General features: G+C 43.3%; 1 protein-coding gene across 3 annotated transcripts in view; it reads left to right on the plus strand.

The window, feature by feature from the left end:
• The window catches only part of bcas3 (BCAS3 microtubule associated cell migration factor), a 760,056-nt gene that overhangs the window by 700,349 nt on the left and 41,238 nt on the right, over positions 1 to 18,469 (plus strand). The window contains exon 24 of one of the 3 annotated variants that reach the window (XR_007957928.1): positions 17,072 to 17,240. The exons of the other annotated variants lie outside the window; for them this stretch is intronic. The gene's annotated coding sequence lies outside the window, so the exon portion shown is untranslated. The remainder of the gene's footprint in view (positions 1 to 17,071; positions 17,241 to 18,469) is intronic. 3 annotated transcript variants of the gene reach the window in all.

Genomic DNA, 18,469 nt, shown 5'->3' on the forward strand with positions numbered 1-18,469 from the left:
GGTTAGAGTGAAGGGTATGAGAATGTGTCAGCACTGCCAGGAAGGGAGTGTGAGAGAGGTGATTGGTTCAGGAGTCTGGCTGAAGTCACCCTTGCAGAGTGAATGGAGGTAATCTGCCAAGTGATCACCCAACCTGCATTTGGTTTCTCCAATGTACAGACCATTTTGTGAATACTGAATGCAGTACACCAGGTTGGAGAAAAGCAGGAGAATCACTGCTTCACCTGGATATCTAGTATTTTTAAAATTTGTTCAACCCCGGACATTCTCTCTTCTCCCCCCCCCCCCCCCCCCCCCCCCCCCCCCCCATCGGGCAGAAGATACAAAAATCTGAAAGCACATACCACCAGGCCCAAAGACAGTTTCTGTCCTGCTGTATGAGACTATTGAACAGTCCCCTAGTACAATAAGATGGACTCTTAACATCATGATCTACCTTGTTATGGCATTGCACTTTACTGGCTGACTGCACTGCACTTTCTCTGTAACTGTAACACTTTATTCTGCATTCTATTATTGTTTTCCCTTGTACTACCTCAAAGCACTGTTGTAATGAAATGATCTCTATGGATGGCATGCAAAACAAGTTTTTCATTGTAGCTCAGTACATATGACAACAATAAACCAATTTACCATGGGATATTGGTGTTGCTGACAAAGCCAATTTAAATTTCCCATTCCCAGTAGCCACTTAGAAGTTGATAATGAGATGCCTTCTTGAATTGCACTGGAGTGACACCTCTGAGTGAAGTAATTTCTCCTCATTTCATTCTGTATGGTTTACCTCAAATCCTGAGAATATGACCCCCTAGTTTTAGACTCCTGGCCAGGGGAAACATACTTGCCATATCTTCAAAGTTAAGCCTTCTAAAAATTTTGTAAGTTTTAATGAACCTGCCAGGTTCTATCCTGACTGCTGTCCGGCACTGTCTGTGTGGACTTTACACTTTCTCCCTGTGACCACAAGGGTTTCCTTCAGGTGCTCCAGTTCGGATGATGCAAGAATGGGGTAATGTGTAAGCCACTGCCCAGAGCAGCACATGTTATTTGTTTATTATTGCGTACAGCTCTTAAGTTCTACTGCAACTGGCCCAGTCACCTCACACGACACGGGTAACACTCTTAGCCAGATAATCCCCTAGTTTCTCTGGAAGATTTATGTCGCCAGGAAGGGTCAGTGGTGTTAGATGCCACAACTCGAGGTGTGAAGTTTAGTGCTGACCTTGCTGTGATTGTGCAAATCCCTCCAGCCACAGACTTATCCAGAGAGCTGTGAAGAAAGTTTCCTGCCCCCATGTTTGACAAGGGCGTTCCTTTGTCTGCCACTGATAGTCCTTTAAGCAGTGTGTCTGTAAAATGTAGTTTATTGTTAGTTAATCTGTTGACAGAGCAGGCATCTTTTTTTCAGTGAATTCCAACCTGAGGACCATGGCTAATTGAACAAATTAGCACAGCAAGGGCGGAATGAGAGTGGAATCAGCCAAGTTTGCAACAGCAACAGTGTATCCATAGATCACTGGAATTTTTCACCTACTTCTCTCGCCCTGGATTTCCCATTCTAAATGCTTTCCACCTCTAAGATATTTCTTAAAATCTCCACTGTGATTAAGCTTATACACATCTACCAGCATAATGTAGTTTAGTGTCAGATGTTCACTTAATAATGTTGCTGTGATACATTTTACTATGAAATTCAGCTTCCTTAGCCACATCCTCTTCTGACTGCGCCTCAAAGAACATACTTTGTTGGCTGAAGAGTGCTTTGAGCTATCTTGGGATTGTGAAAGACCATTTGAACACAAGCTTTTCTATTTTTGTAGTCAGCCAGTGCAAACTGAGAGCTCTAAAAGACTATACACACCCCTGCACCTTGCTTATAAACAGCACCACTTCAAATGTTAAATTAAAAAAAAAATTTTAAGTTTTATTTACAGCATGGTAACAGGCCCTTCCGGCCCAATGAGTCTGTGCTGCCCATTTTAAACCCAAATTAACCTACCCGTACATCTTTTGCAATGTGGGAGGAAACCGGAGCACCTGGAGGAAACCCACGCAGACATGGGAGAACGTACAAACTCCATACAGACAGAGACGGGAATCGAACCCCGATCACTGGCACTGTAATAGTGTCGTGCTAACCGCTACACCACCCCAGGCACTCAATGCCATAGCCGATGCTCGGTGGCCATATCTACTATTGGTGTTACTCACACACCCATTTTCACCCAACCCACCTATCCATCATCTATCAGTTTGTTATTTGGAAACACAAGAGATTCTGCAGATGCTGGAAATCTGGAGCAACACACAAAATACTGGAGGAACTCAGCTGGTCAGGCAGCATCTACAGAGGGAAATGAGCAATCAACATTTCGGGCCAAGACCCTTCATCAGGACTGGAAATAAAGAGACCCTGGCTTCTGCCCTCTTTCTTTCCAGTTCTGATGAAATGGTCTTGGCCTGAAACGTCAACTATTCATTTCCCTCCATAGATGCTGCCTGACCTGCTGAGTTCCTCCAGCATTTTGCATGTGTAGCTCCAGATTGCTATTTCTTTTTTTCTGGCAGACTCTTGATGAGTTGCTTTCATGCTGCAGCTCGAGTCTGGAAAGAGTCAAGGCATTGCACCTCTTTGCTACATAACTCAACTTGAAACCCACCTTCCTGAAAATGGCCACCCAGAATGCAAGCCAGACTTTCAGGGTAATGGAGAAGATGTGCCTGTTGAAATTAGTCAAGTATATTTTCTCAAGGCCATTCTGTGACCAAGTTTTGGCTGAAGCAGGGATTTGTGGAGATACTGACTGGAACCTTTCTGAGGCAGTCTCCTGAGTGGGTTAACATTTACAGGGCTTTGGGTGACTCAGTGTTCTCTGGAAACCCACCCATAGAAGGAGGTGCGGTCTCACTTTAATGTCGGCACCTCTATTGCAGCGCTCCTTCCGTTCTTCACCAATATTTCCTTGAGCATCAGTCTAAAACCAATCACTACCTCACATATAGAGATCGAAAATGAGTATAATCTATAATCGCAGTTACTTTTAGATATACTATTATGACAAAAGTGCTGATAATCTGAATATCAGTTTCATTTTTGCTGATTTTTTTGCAGTGGATGCTTCTATGAAAAAGCAGGTAATTTGTGGATGGTTCCTTACAGGGTAATTTTTTCTGAATGGGAATCTCTGAATTGCAAGTATGTTGATGTAGACTGATACTTAGTGCACGTTATCTGTCTCTCTGATGTCAGGTCAGTAATGTGTAATGTATTTGAGTAAAACTAACTTGTTTTTTTTGGTCACATGTTTTATATATTTCATGAAGCCACTTTTGGGCACTTTGCAATGGTGCCAAACAGACCGCAAGCTGGCATCATTGTCTAATAATAGTACCATGAGATATCAGCTGTGCCACAGTATCCTGACTGTCCCAAGTGGAAACAACTGTGTCATGAAAGTCCCAGGTCAGGGGTCATAAATCCAGAGGTTCCATGTTGGGTATGCTTATTGATGTGCTACAGCCCATTCCCCTATCAAGATAGTTTGACTTTTACTCTTGTATTCATATTCCTTGGTGTTCTTACTGAGCCTGAACTCAGTAACCTACTGTAGACCTATGACCCCCTGCATTCTCTGTTCTCCTCCATTCCTAGTCGCTTAGATATCCTTGATGTATCCACCTTTCCACTGGCGGCCATGGCTTCAGCTAACAAGGCCCTGAGCTCCTGAGTTCCCTTCCCAAGTCCCGTCCAACATCTCACTTCCTTTAAAACCTCCTCCATAAGAATCATCTACCCAAGCTTCTTTTTATGTGGCTCAGTGAGCAATTTTTATGCTGTTTCCTGTATGTGCATTGGGACATTATGCTGTATTAAATGCAAGTTGTAAGTGGGGCTGGGGTGCATGAATTTCTGCCTGATAGAGGTGGTGGTTAGAGTGTAGATGCAGCCTAGTTCTGTGGGCACCATTTCTGGGAACTACAGAGGTGCAGCTCCCCATTCACCAGATAGACATTGTGTGGTTTTCCATTACTACACTTCAGCAAGTGAGAAAAGGTTGTGAGGAGGAAAGGAAGCAGGAACTAGCCTAGACCATTTTCGATGCTTTCAGAGACAAACACTGACTTGTACCCTGAACCAAATGGCCATTCACAGTGATTCTGAGCTCCAGGTTTGATCAATGCCTGTACTGAGCTAGCTGGACTCAGCTGGGGTGTTACTCATGATCTCATCACCCTCAGGTAAGGAAGGGAAATAGTGACCATAAATCCTGTTCCTAATGTTAACCCAGCATAGACATTGTATAAAAAGCAGCATCAGGCAAGGTGTCATTGCCTGTAGCTGAGCAGGCAATACTTAATGGGTCTTTAGCTGAAGAATAACCAATGATTGCAGCGTTTTGGGAAAGAGACAGCATCCTTTTGACTGTAAGACAAACCTTGCAGTGCAGTTACTTATTTGAAGTGTTGAACTGGGTCCTTCAACATGATTTATTAAACATGCAGTTGTAAGGGTCTGTGCCATATGGACTTGGAAACTTTCAAGTTCGATCCTTGGTTTGGGCTGACAGCTGACCTCAGTGAAGACGTAAGTTGAGGTCAATATTGGCCTTAGCATGTATAGGTCAAGAAGGTAAAATCAAGTTCACAGCTGACCACTGAAAACTGCAAATGGTAGATATAAAGAACAAAATTAAACCTGTTTGTGCTGCCTCCCTTAGTTGGATATCTTGTTTATGTTTAAGTTCATTCACCAGGAATGGCTGGTTGGATTACTTACTAAAAACTGCTTATTGCCGATAGAAATTGTACTTCAATGAAAATCAACACCTACTAACCCCTTTTGTGATGGGATTCAGCCCACGTAGAATTCATAGCCCATTCTGTATGCATGGCATCCATAACCCAGTGACAGTTTGCACCTGTGCAGTGTAGGTTGTGTTGACAGCTGGTGCCTGTGTAACCCATAATGAAATGAAGGTTATTGGCCACGGAAGCTGAATATATTTCCTTGGAACAGGTACCTCAAAGATTTGGAACTTTTAGAACCTGTAACCCTCTAAGAATTTACACTTTCAGAAGAGGATGGGAGAAAACTGGGCTAAAATAGACCAAGTTTTGTTGACTGTTGTCTTTGCTGGCCACCTTGGTGCGTGTATGTTTTGGTTCCTGACTGCTCCTATGTCATTAATGCCTGGTGCTGTGGACGTATTTGGGCTGTGCAATAGATTTATGCCTAGGTTCGGGTCTGAAGCTTGCTGCAATTACTTTGCTGGAAGCCTGCCCTCTCTCAACTCCCCAATCACAGGTTTGTAAAGCAAACTTCAGACTTTGACTGTTTGCTTTGGCAGACCCTGAACTGCTGCGATGATCTGTAAAGTGGATTTTATATTTGGCTATTTTAGTTGGCAGTGGTTGAAAGCCAAGCCGCTGATTACACACACAGATGTCATTGCACACTTCACTGTTCAGTGTTAACCCAACTTTAAAGTTTTAATTTTAATTAGCAAAGCACATAATCCCTCCTGTCTCTCTATTACCTTCCTCCATCCTCCTAACTGGTTTGATCACATTCTTAGAACTAGCACTGTCCTTGAGTCTTGACAATTTTAATGAGAAAGTTGCTTCATTGAGAGGTTTGTTTTCTGAAGGAAGTGTACGACTCGGTGTTGTCTTGGCTGCTGACTCCAGATTCTTCACTTCCTGTAATAAGTAGGCTATGCAGATGAAGTGGCCAAACAAATGGTTTGAGACCCTGTACACAGTACTAGTATTTCATCTCACCAGCCTTCCCTGCCTGTCTGCAGCAGTCTGTAATAGTTCACAAGTTATTAAAAATGAATAGCTCAGTGGATACAAATTTAATCATTTAATCTGATATCTGTCTCCTCTCGCATCAAGGCAGGTGGTACTGGGACTGATATTTGTGCCATCGTCCCCTTGTTCCTACCTCCAACCTCTGCTGTATCGTCAATGATTATAGAAGGTCTATCAAACTGGAAACCTGCTGACAATGATAATGCAAGACTGTTTTCTGGCCCAAACTGTTTGTGCTGTAAAACAAGATTTCCTGATGAGTCCAATGCAAGATCCATGAAATCCCAAATGGATTAGAGTAAAAGAGGACAAAGAATTTAATCCTGTCCAACAAAACTTTCATTCATGTCGTGCTTTTTAAAAAGCGGTGTGTCACTGTGGAGCGACAATGCAGGATGGTCAGATGAGATGGCTGACAAGGTACCTGCTGCTCTGCTGGGATTTCAAAAACAGTTCCAGAAAGTAGGGCCAACATGTGTAAAATACAAGGGAAAAAACATGCATAACCTCAGGGCATCCCTCAGTGCCTTGCAGTCAACAAAATACTTCTGAAGCATGGTCATTGCTGTAATGTGAGGAATGCGGCACGTAATTAGTGCACAAGCAGATCTCATAAACAACACTGCGATAATGAACTGTTAACTTTTATAGTGAAGGAAAATTGTTGACCGGGAATGCAGGGACACTTCTCTGAAAAGTGCCATGGGATCATTTAGGTTCGTTTGTAATGAACAGCCAGGGCCTCCATCTTGAAAGACAACACCTCTGACAGTATAGCTTTCCTATAGCACTACAGTAGAAATCAGATTAGGTTTTGTCTTCAAATCTCTAGATGGAGACTTGAACCCCTGGAAATTCTGACTCACTGCTACTAATGATTAATTCCTTGATTTGGTCTGATAGGGATGGCACAGTAACCCAGCTAGTAGAGCTGCTGCCTCACAGCTCCACTGACCTAGGTTCAATCCTGATGTCTGGTGCTGTCTGTGTGGAGTTTGCACATTTTCTCTGTGACCACATGGGTTTCCTCCAGGTGTTCCGGTTTCCTCCTAAAGCCGTGCCAGATGGGAGGTTAATTGGCCACTGTAAATTGCCTCTAATGTGCAGGTGAGTGGTAGCGTCTGGGGAAAGTTCATGGGAACTGGGGAGAAGGCGTGTGCTCAGACTCACAAACAATCAGGATCAACTTCTACCACATTGTTATAAGACTCTTGAATGGACCTGTTAAATGATAAAGATAAATTCTTGATCTCTCAATCTACCTCATCATGGCCCTTGCACCTTATTGCCTATCTGCACTGCACTTTCTTTGTAACTGTAACACTATATTCTGCATTCTGTACAACCTCAATGTCCTTATGTATGGATTGATCTGTCTGGATGCATGCAAACAAAAGCTTTCACTGTATCTCGGTACATGTGACAATAATAATAATAATAATAATAAATCAAAAGGGCTTATTTCGGTGTTGTATGACTCGATGACTAGGATGAAGATCCGAGTCAGGAAGGTGAGGTCACTCCTGGTGGCAGGTCTCTTCGTGAGATGGCAACAAGGTAGCATTAGTAGTAAGGCCATTGTGACCAGAGGTCACTCCTGAGAACAATCACAGTGGGATGAGTTTGAAAAGAGGAGAGCTGGCAGATCTCCCAGCCTCGTTGTAATGCAAAGTAGTGGGCCAATACTTGTGGAGCTCCCAACCATGAGTTGTAAATACAAATCCCAATCCCACACAGAAAGGAAAATAAAGACAACCTTGATCTTTCTGTAATGGTAAAACTGTGCAAAACTAGGAGCTACACTGAACTGATAATGAGAGAGGAGAAAAGAAAATCATGCTTTAATTATTGTTTCCCCAAAGTAGCCACTGGATTTAACAACACCTTTCACTTGCTACAAGGTAAGGAGCACTCAACATGTGAACTGTGTCTTTGTTCAGCATCCACCAACCAAGACTCTCTGGGGTTTGGATCTGCCATCTCTACCCCAAGGTCTAATGGTTCCTTGTAAATATGATGTGGGTGTGCGGTACATCAGAATACTTAAACCAGCATATCCTACAGGGTCCAAGTCAGACTCTGTCTGGAAACTGGCGACTGATTTTTATTAACTAATTGAAGAATTTGTTCTCAAGATCAAAGATGACAGTGCCGTACAATGGCCCTCTCAAGATGAGTCTGTGAGAGGCTATTTCAGGAACTGGAGTCACAAGAGAGTTGTCAGCCTTTCCCTCTAAGTTAGAGACAAAAGAGATTGCAGATGCTGGAATCTAAAGCTAAAAACAAACTGCTGGAGGAACTCAGTGGGTCAAGCAGTGTCTGTGGAGGCAAATCGACCATCCCTTTGCCTCCACAGATGCTGCTTCCCACTGAGTCATAAGGCTATGGATTTAAATCCTATTCCAGGAGGCGTGAACAGGCTGACAACCCTGTGCATTTCACAGGAGTGCTTCACTGTCGGATGTTACGCCTTTTGAATGAGAGATTAAACTAACACCCAGTTTGCTCTCTCAGGTTGACATAAAGAATATCATTCAGTGTTGGAAGCTGAACGGGCAGGTCCGTCCTCATTTATGTCACAACCAACCCACAACACACCACCGTTCGTGGGAATTTTCTATGCATACATTGACTTCTGCCTTTCTTACATTACCATGGTGTCTAAAAATACCTCATTTGGCTGCACAGTGCCTTGGACCACCCTGAAATAGTGAAAGGTGAAAACCATCCCAACTTCCTTTGCATAACAGTGGCACAGCACTACAGTGCTAGGTTTTGGCCAGAGTTCATGGTGCTGTGGCAAGGTTCTCAACAGTTTTGTGCGCTGAAAACTGAAAAAACTAATTTGGGAGTAATTAGGAGCGCCCAGTGGTGCAGCTAATGGAGCCACTGCCTCAGTGTCACAGACCCGGGTTCAATCCTGACCTCGGCTTCTGTCTGTGTAGAGTTTGCACGTTCTCCCTGTGACCACATGGATTTCCTCCGGGTGCTCCGGTTTCCTCCCACATCCCAAAGGCATGAGGATTGGAAGGTTAATTAGCCACTGTACATTGCCCCCAGTATGTAATTGAGTGATAGAATCCAAGGGAGTTGATGGGAATGTGAAGAGAATTATAAAAATGACTAATGATTAAGGGTGTGGATTCAAGTCCTACTCCAGGACGCTTGAATAAATTATCCAGGCTGGCAACCCTGTGCATTTCACAGGAGCGCTTCACTGCCGAAGGTTATGTCTTTCGAATGAGAGATTAAACCAACACCCAGTTTGACGTAAAGAATACCATTCAGTGTTGGCAGGTTCTCCTTCATTTATGTGACAACCACTGTTTGTGGGAATTTGCTATGAAAAAGAAATCAGAATCATATTTATTATCACTGACATATATGACGTGAAGTTTGTTGTCTGCAGCAGCAGTACTGTGCAAAGACATAAAATTACTATAAATTACAAAAATAAATAAATAGTGCAAAAGAAAGGAATAACGTGGTAGTAGTGTTCTTGGGTTCATGAACCATTCAGAAATCTGATGGCAGAGGGGAAGAAGCTGTTTCTGAATTGTTGAGTGTGGATTAATGCAGGATTAGTGTAAATGGGTGGTATATAGTGGTGCGGACTCCATGGGCTGAAGGTCCTGTTTCCATGCTGTATCTCTCTATGACTCTAACTCCATTTAGCAATTTACTAAATTACCTATAATCTGGGTTTTGCAGAGGGGACAGTAAATTCACTACATTGATGCCAGGACTCAGTTTAGAAACTGAAAGAGACATGTGGAAAGGTCTAACGCCTTGGGCAGGACGGTGTCAGGTATAATCATTTCTTCACTCAATCATCCCACCTACAAATATTGCCTGCCCCATTTAGGCACCAATTGTCTGCTGCATAATACAACTGACAAGGGCAGGACCTTGCCCCAGAATTGAGGAGATACCTTTAGGCAGCCTGGCTGGCCTTGCAGCGGCTGCTGGTAGGCCACAGGCCATTGTGCAGGAGGACCCACACTGTCAAAAGGAAAACAGAAGCAGGGTTAGTTTTCTTGAGAAAACACAGATCTCTAGTTGAAACAGAGAGAGGGACAAAGAAACAAACAACTCCAGTTAAATTGAGAAGGTTGAGTTACAATGAATCCTAAAGGGCAAGTACCTCAGACCTAGTGATACAGAAATTCAGCTGTGGATTTCTGCTGTGACAGAGTTGTTGATTGCAGATGAGGACACATGTTCCAAACAGATTCAGTCAAAGAATCCAAAGGAAACTCTGTGAAACCAGGAATGGACCAGGGGATTGAAGGTTAAATAAAAACTGCACTGACTCAGGCTGCGGCCTTTGTTTTAGAGGTGAGAGATTCCAGGTTCCATCACAGGTGTTGGGTTAACCACTTCAACAATATTATTGTCCCATAATCCAGACAAAAGAAGAATTATTGTACTGGGATAGCCAGTTCTGTTCAGTCATTTCAACTTTCATCACAAGATCAACCCTGTCACTCATTCTTCTATCGGTTGTATGGCACCTTCACTGTGCAATGTGCCATCTACCCACAGCCAAATGGAAGCAAACGGGTTCTAGTTTTTCATCTATTCACAGCACCTGATGTAAGGCTGCCAAGGCCAGAATCTACTGCCCGTGTAAAGTGGAGGTGAGTCACCTCCTTGAGTTGCTGGGATCTGTGTGGTGAAAATGGTCCCACCAGAGCAATGGGATAACAACATAGTTTGAAGTCAGAGGGGAACTGATAGTGTGCCAGCTGCTCATATCCTTCAACTGTTGATAGAATGTTGGCAAATTGTTTCAATGCACATTGTGGAATATCTCAGTGAATGAGCCCTATCGGTTGAATGGTCTTTCTGTCTCATCTCGATTATTTTTGTGTAATAAACAAAAGAAATTGCAAACTATCACACAGTCCTGGAGAGTTGACAGCCCAAATTTGGACTCTGGCAGAGGTTTGTGCAAGTTCCCTGTTGATGCTAAAGCTACTTATAGTAAGGGTTGAGAACGTTCAGAGATACCAATGGTCTAACGTCAGAGGCTGAGCTTGAACTTCAGGAAAAGGCAGAGATACAGTGCAGAAGCTGTGTGTTAACTGTGTGACCCATGCAATTGCACAAGGAACTGGGTGCAACCAATGAGAGGTCACCTATAAAGAAAAAGACTTGCAACTCTTATAGCCCCTTAAAAGACTGCCTCAGAATTTTTCACAACATTTCACTGTTAATTAAATACATTTTTAAAGTGTAGGCACTGTTTTAGAAATGGTGGAAGGCTGATGTAATTGTTACCTCAACTTCGCATTCCTGTCCACACATTAACTTTTCACTCCTTCCTTATCAAGTATTCTTAAAATATTCAAAAACTGCCTGCACTGCACCTATGAGGAAGAGAGTGCCAAAAACTCACAACCCTCGGAGAGAAAACACTTCCCCTCTTCTCTTTCTTAAGTGGGCCACCTCTTATTTTTAAAGCCTAGTTTTAGATTTTCCCACAAGGAAACATCCTCTCCACATCCACCCTGTCAAAAGACTCCACAGGATTTTATATGAATCAGTCAATACCCTCACTCTTCTAAACTTCAGCAGATACAACCCTAGCCTGTCCAACATTTTCTAATAAGACAACTTATCCATTTCAGGTATAAATCTAATAAACCTTATCTGAACTGCTTTGAACACATTTATTTCCTTCCTTTATAAATGAGGAGACCAATACTGCATCCAGTTCTCCAGATGTGATCTCACCAAAGTATAACTGAAGCATCACCCCTCCTCACCTGGATCCACCTATCGCTTGCCAGCTCTTACATCACTCCTTCCTCTCACTTTTTAATGGCTATCTCCCCTCTGTCTTTCAGTCCAGATGAAGAGTCAGGACCCGAAACATCAACTGTCCATTTCCCTCAAAAGTTCCTTTGGCAGCTTGTAATTTTGCTCCAGATTCCAGCATCTGCAGTCTTATGTCTCCTTATTTTTCTGTTCAATTCCAATAATATTGTTAGCTTTCCTAGTTACTTGCCAACCATAAAAAGAGCCAGATCTGCCTGCTGCCTATTTCCTACCATCCTGCCAATCCTCTATCCATGCCTCCTTCACCATGAGCTTTTACTTTCCACAATGACCTTTGATGCAGCACCTTATCAAATGCTTTCTGGAAATGTAAGTACAGTACATCCTCTGGTTCCCCTCTATCCACAGTACGTGATGCCACTTCAAAGAACTCCAACATGATGGAGACACAAGAGACTGCAGATGCTGGAATCTGGATAAATAAACGATGTGCTGGAGGAACTCAGTGGGTCGAGCAGCGTCTGTGGGAACAAAGAAATTGTTGACATTTTGGTTTGAAACTGCAGGGTTTCAACACGAACATCGACAGTTTCTTTCCTCCCACAAATACTGCATGACCTGCTGAATTCCTCCAGCACATTGTTTGTAACTCCATCATAAGATTCATGTTGATCCTTGCCTCATTTCCTGATTATTCCAAGTGCTCTGCTATAACATCTTTGGTAATAGTTTTTAACATTTTCCCAATGACAGATGTTTAAGACAAACTGGCCTGTAGTTTCCAGCTTTATAAAAACTCTGCCAACCCTCTCACTGTCTGTCAGTCCACATTTGGGAATATGTTTATGGTGTCCAGTTGAACCCTAAAGCCAGTGCTGGACTGACATCAGAATCAGATTTATTATCACTGACTTAGATGACACTAAATTTGTTGTTTTGCAGCAGCAGTACAGTGCAAAGACATGAAGTTACTACAAATTACAAAAATAAATAAATAATGCAAAAAAAAGGAATAACGAGGTAGTGTTCATGGGTTCAAGGCCCATTCAGAAATCTGATGGCGGAGGGGAAGAAGCTGTTCCAGTGTGGGTCTTCAGGCTCCTGTACCTCCTCCCCGATGGTAGTAATGAGAAGAGGGCATTTCCCAGATCGTGAGGGTCCCTAGTGATGGATGCCGCCTTCTTGAGGCACTGCCTTCTGAAGATCCCCTCGATGGTGGGGAGGATTATGCCTGTGATGGAGCTGGCTGAGTCTACAAACCTCTGCAACCTCTTGCGATCCTGTGAGCACGATCTGTCCACTCAGTAAATTAGGACACAATTAGAATAGCTGATCCTGAATTTGGTCATCTTCATCTAAGTGGTGAATTCAGGGCATTCATGGGAATTACCCTCTTGACTGTCCACAAAATTCAGACCTAATATTTCATTATAAATAGTTTTAAGGATTTCCCAACAAAAGTTGGGGAGGTTTTGGATCAATGAGGCTTTTGTTTACATGCCCACCTGTGCCTCCTGAAAGCTGATATTTTTAAGCACCATGTTGACAAGAATTAGAATACTGCAGTTCTACATTGCATCTTGCACTTATATATTTACTATGGTAAAACATCACAGGAACGTTATCAAACAAAATTTAACACAGATCCAAGTGAGATGATCTTAGGGCCAACAAAACATTGGCTAGAAGTTGTCCTAAAGGCTCTTCTCAAAGGAGGAGAGAGAGATGGAGAGATTTAAAAATGGAATTCCAAAGTTTTACTCAAGACGCAGCGGGTGGAGCAATGAACGTGGGAGGTGTGCAAGAGAAGGGTGCAGAGATCGTGAGGGCTGAAGGGGGCTACTTGGATTGCTGCACTCTGTTCAGTTCTGGGCCATGTCTTTGGGACCACTGCCAGATCATCGGAAGATACCAAGAGATACATCTGTTGGGATGACAGCATCACAAGTAGGATGCAGTGGGAGGCAGCAAGTACTTTCAAAGCATGTAGCAAGATCAAGAGACCTGTCTTTCACTGGGTTTTCTTGTTCCAGAACAGAAACATTTGCCAACTTTGTAAATTTTATTTTTTGACATCTGTTTCAGATGGCCCTGCCATTTCACTTCTCCTAGCGGTCAAAGAACCAGACGGTTTTCTTTTCACAGTGCATTGACTCAATGTGACTCAATTGAATTAATATCAACTGCTGATAAATTTACTTACACACCCATCCAAAATTTCTGGAACTAATAAATGAGAATGTTCATAGAAATGGATAAACTCAATTTTGTTTAATGCCACTCTGATTTTTCTCCTCGGTATTGCCTGCAGCAGTGTCCCGATGATAAATCACCAATTCTTGGATATTCCAGGACACTCCTAAAAGTTTGACATTCTATGAACTCTACCCAATAACACCTGATGTTTCATGGCTGAGCTTTGTTGTCCAGTCTAAACTGCAGAAAACTAAATGCAATTATTAAGTACACAAACTATCGAGGTTAGTTTGAAAGTGCCTGTTTTTACAATTAGATGAGGATTGCATTGGCACTCTTTCTCCTTTTGCTCTCAACTCCACAGGGAGCTCCTGTTCCTCAATGGAATGTGAGAGGAAAGCAAGACATTCAAAGTAATTCCTCACTGGTGTAAAGTCGGGTCACGTAGAGGTTGGAGTCTGAACCTGTAGTGACTCGGCAGGTGGAGAGACAAAACAGAATAAAATAACACTGGGGAAAGAGCATGGAAAGTGTGGGTTTGAACAATTCAGAATGTCCATATGGCTCACTGGATACATGCACTTGTTTGCATGTGCACTTCACTTTGCATGTGATTCTGACAGGGTGTACGGAGATAGAGCCACATTTGTCTGAGTTTCTATGTACATTTGTACCTTGTCTGTCTGTGTGCATTTTTTGTGGGTGTTCTTGTAAATTTTGGACAGTGACGATAGTGTTACACAGAACAAGCCTCCTCTCTTGAACCGAGGGCTCAGTGTCGGAATGCTCCCCTTTTTCTGACAAATAGTGCTGGTAAAAATTGGTAATTGATTTATTATTTTCACATGTACCAAGGTCCAATGAAAAACTTGCCTTGCATACCGTTCGTACAGATCAATTCATTACACAGTGCATTGAAGTAGTACAAGGGAAAGAATACAGAGCAGAATAAAGTGGTATAGTTACAGAGAAAGTGCAGTGCAGCAGGACAATAAGGTACAAGGTCATAACGAGGTAGGTTGTGAGGTCAAGACTCCATCTTATCATACCAGGGAACCAGTGTCAGCCATGGCCCCAGTGGGAGCCAACTCAGGAGGCTTTGACTTTAGGTCCCCAGTCCAGGGACTTACTGCAGTGTGGTACTGAGGGAGCACAAGTTTTTCCATGAAGTCATGAAAGGTGCTATGTAGAAAGGGAGTGGAGATGTGCTAGGTAGCAGGAAGTTGAGAAGGGGTTTGAAAAAAAAATTCAGCCATGATTCAATGGCAGAGTAGACTCAATGGGCCAAATGGCCTAATGCTGCTCTTACATATCTTGTAAGTTTTTGACAATGGCCTTAGGAAAAATCTGCTTTCTTTGTCCCATTTCTGTTGCACTAACCCACATTTCACTGTGCCCAAGATCAAAGTTAGATTCCCAACTGAAACTCTGCCATAGATGTTCACTGCGGAACACCAAATACCATCAGTTTCTCCACAAGGCTATCTCAGTTGCTCATTCCCCCACAGCCTTGCACTGCTGACGTTTATTTGGAGTTACTGCAATGTCGGCAGGTGCCCGTAGAGGCCAGATCCTGGTTATCTCCCTCTTCATTCTGTCATTATAACAGCATACCATATCTGAGCCACTTTGCCAACAGGTCCTGAGGGTTCATGCATGGAGTTAGCAGAGTGCTCTTATGGGTCAGAGTTTCTCAAGATGGGCTTCAACCTCATGTAGCACCCACAGCCCCGACCACCCCAGTCTGCCTTGACTCTCAGCAACCTGTCAGTAGCCATCAGTGTGGGTGAGGTTGTACAGCCCCACTTAAGGGCTGTGACAGCCAAGAAATCTATCCTTAGAACACTGAGCACTTAATCATTTCCCAGTTTTATCGCTGCACACGCACACTTCCTGCACAGGGCAGTTGGTGGAGGAAACCGCAGCAAGGAAAATGGGATAAATGCAATAAGAAATAATATCAGATGACAAACAGTTAACACATTGTTCTCCAGAGAAGGTTAGGGAGAGAATTATTGGAAGTATTCAAATATCATGAAAGTTTGACAGAGTAAATAAGGAGATACTGTTTCCAGCGTAAGAAGGCTTGAGAAGAGAACACAGATTTAGTTTTACTGGAACAAGTAAGAGTGAGGAATTCTTTTCATAGTAAATAGTGTGATCTGGAACATGTTGTCTGAAAGTATGTGTCAGCAGATCCAAGAGTAACTTTCAGATGAAATATGTTGTGAAAAGGAAATACTTGCAAGGCACTGACAAAATACAGGGGTGAAGGATCAGCCAGATAGCTCTTTCAAAGAGCTGGCGTATGGCCTCCTGTGTTGCATGATTATATGATGATTCATGTTATGTGTAATCAGATCAAAGAATGGAGTTACTAGCTCTTTACAGTTCTGCATTCAGAAGGTCTTCTAGCTCAGTTGACGAATGCACTGTCCATTGATTGAACACCTTCCTGCCCAGGCAGTTTCTGCGTACAATCAGTGCCCTGTGCTGCTCTGTTCCCTCTGTGCTGGGGGAGGAAGCATGCACACTTTGCTTATGTTTGCAATGGCGAGGAATTTCATCCAGGGTTCCTCTACCTCTGTGTGAACCTTGCTGAAAATTGAAATTAACCTGCTTGGTCTCATAATCTGAGCTTCAACTTGAAGAATGGGGTGGGGTTGGGGGACTGAACATGGCCACAAGGCGAGATATTTTCCAAATTGTTGTGGGAAGAGGGGGAAAGTCACCTGGGACTAGAGTTTGACCCCTTTAGAAGCATCAGGCTCTCCTCTCCATTCATGAGTCAAGATATGTAGGTTCAGCCCTAGTCTACTGTTGAGGTTCAGCCCTAAGCTACTGCCTAGAGGGTAGTTGTTGATGCCAAAAGCTCTAATATGAGATAAGGAATAGAGCAAGATCCCTCCAAGTTGCTGTCCACCACCCTGCTAATTGTTAATGACCATTTACAGGAGTCCATCCTGTATCAACAAGTCTACAGCGCACCCAGAAATATATGTCAAGGAACTCCCCAGCAAAGGAGAGCTTTAGACGTCAAATATGCAAAGTCACTTTTTCTACCCAAGTACACTGTTCTCACCACATGTCATGTCTCAAGTGACTTACATCCCCTATCCATAAATGGGCCACCAAATAACAACAAACGAGGTCAGGACATCAGGATTATGGAAGCTGTGAAGGAGTGTGAGCTCGGCCAGCTGCTCTACTGGAGCCTCAGAGGGAGACAGTGGAAGGAGCGAGTGTAAATGACACCCCGGCTCTTCTCTTGTTTCAGGCACGTTTGACCGTTAGTGTGACACTACTGGAAGTATGTGGCAGTTGGCCAGAGAGCTTTGGACTGCGACAGATGTCTTCTATCGATAACACAGACGAAGGTCTTCGTGAGCGTCTGGCAGACGCCATGTCTGAGTCACCCAGCAGGGACATTGTGGGCTCTGGAACAGGTAAGGAAGGAGTCCCATTGGCGCATAATCCTCAAAAGTAGACCTTGCAGTGAAACTGAGATAACTACTTGGGGAGACTCTCACCTAGACAACTGGAATCTTTACCACCTTACAATAAAAGCAATGTGCTATCGGTATTGTTAGGTTCAAGAAGTCTTAAAATTGCCAGTTAAAATCATAAATAGGAAATGAATTTCCATTTCCTTTATTAGTTTTCAATACATTTTGGTCATCTTCGCTCTAGGCACTGTACAAAATCTATCCTTACAGTTTCAAGGCACAAGCACTAAATTGTCTGTGGCATAAGCCTTGTAGGAGGTTATGATAACCTGATCAGAGTAGGTTTCATCTCCATGGCCCATTATACTTTACAATGAGTAACTTTTTAAATGGGTTGCAAAGCTGATTTCATTCTTCATATTCCCTTTGTCTATGCCAGCTGTCAGAGCCCATTAACACTCCTCTGATTTACCTATCACCCATCTACATTAGAGGCAATTTACAGTGGCCGATTAACCCCACAACCAGCACATCACCTGGATGTGACAGGAAACCGGTACACCCTGGGGAAACCCACAAACTCACAAGGAGAACCCACAAACTCTGCACAGACAGTACCCAAGGTCAGAATTGAATTTGGGTCACTGGAGCTACAGTGCCACTCTGCACTCTTGATTGTATCTATTTCCCAGGTAGCGTGACCTACATCCAGACACTCTCAGCATCTCCACCATTAGATCACTTATAAGAGAGCCCAGTTTAGGCTTGTGCTATAGGAAGCAAACCAGCCAGTGTTGAATGGCCAAGCAGACCCTGCTGAAATAAGTCGGGAAGGAAACTTCCAATGTTGCAACATGATCACTTCGAGCTGATCTAGTTTGAGTAAATCCAATGCACACACACTTCGATGCGTGGCCTGACTGTACTGTTGCTTCAGGTTACTATGACCCTCTGCCTGTGATGTGACAACCTCAACACCTGAGATGCTCACAGTTAGAATCAGTGCATTATGAGGCAGTTACTGGATTGGGCCATTTCAGTCAGAGGTAGGTGCCATTGTCAGCCTTTGGATTGGATCATCATTGGATCATTGAGGAGTGAACTTCCCAGGAAATTCCCTGGTGCAGACCACTAACAGTGGCTAAGTTTGCAGACGACACCAAGATAGGTGGAGGAGTAGGGAGTATTGAGGAGACAGGAAGGTTGCAGAGAGACCTAGATAGTTTAGG

This window comes from Pristis pectinata, chromosome 21, assembly GCF_009764475.1.
Source record: "Pristis pectinata isolate sPriPec2 chromosome 21, sPriPec2.1.pri, whole genome shotgun sequence".
NCBI classification, from domain to species: domain Eukaryota; kingdom Metazoa; phylum Chordata; class Chondrichthyes; order Rhinopristiformes; family Pristidae; genus Pristis; species Pristis pectinata.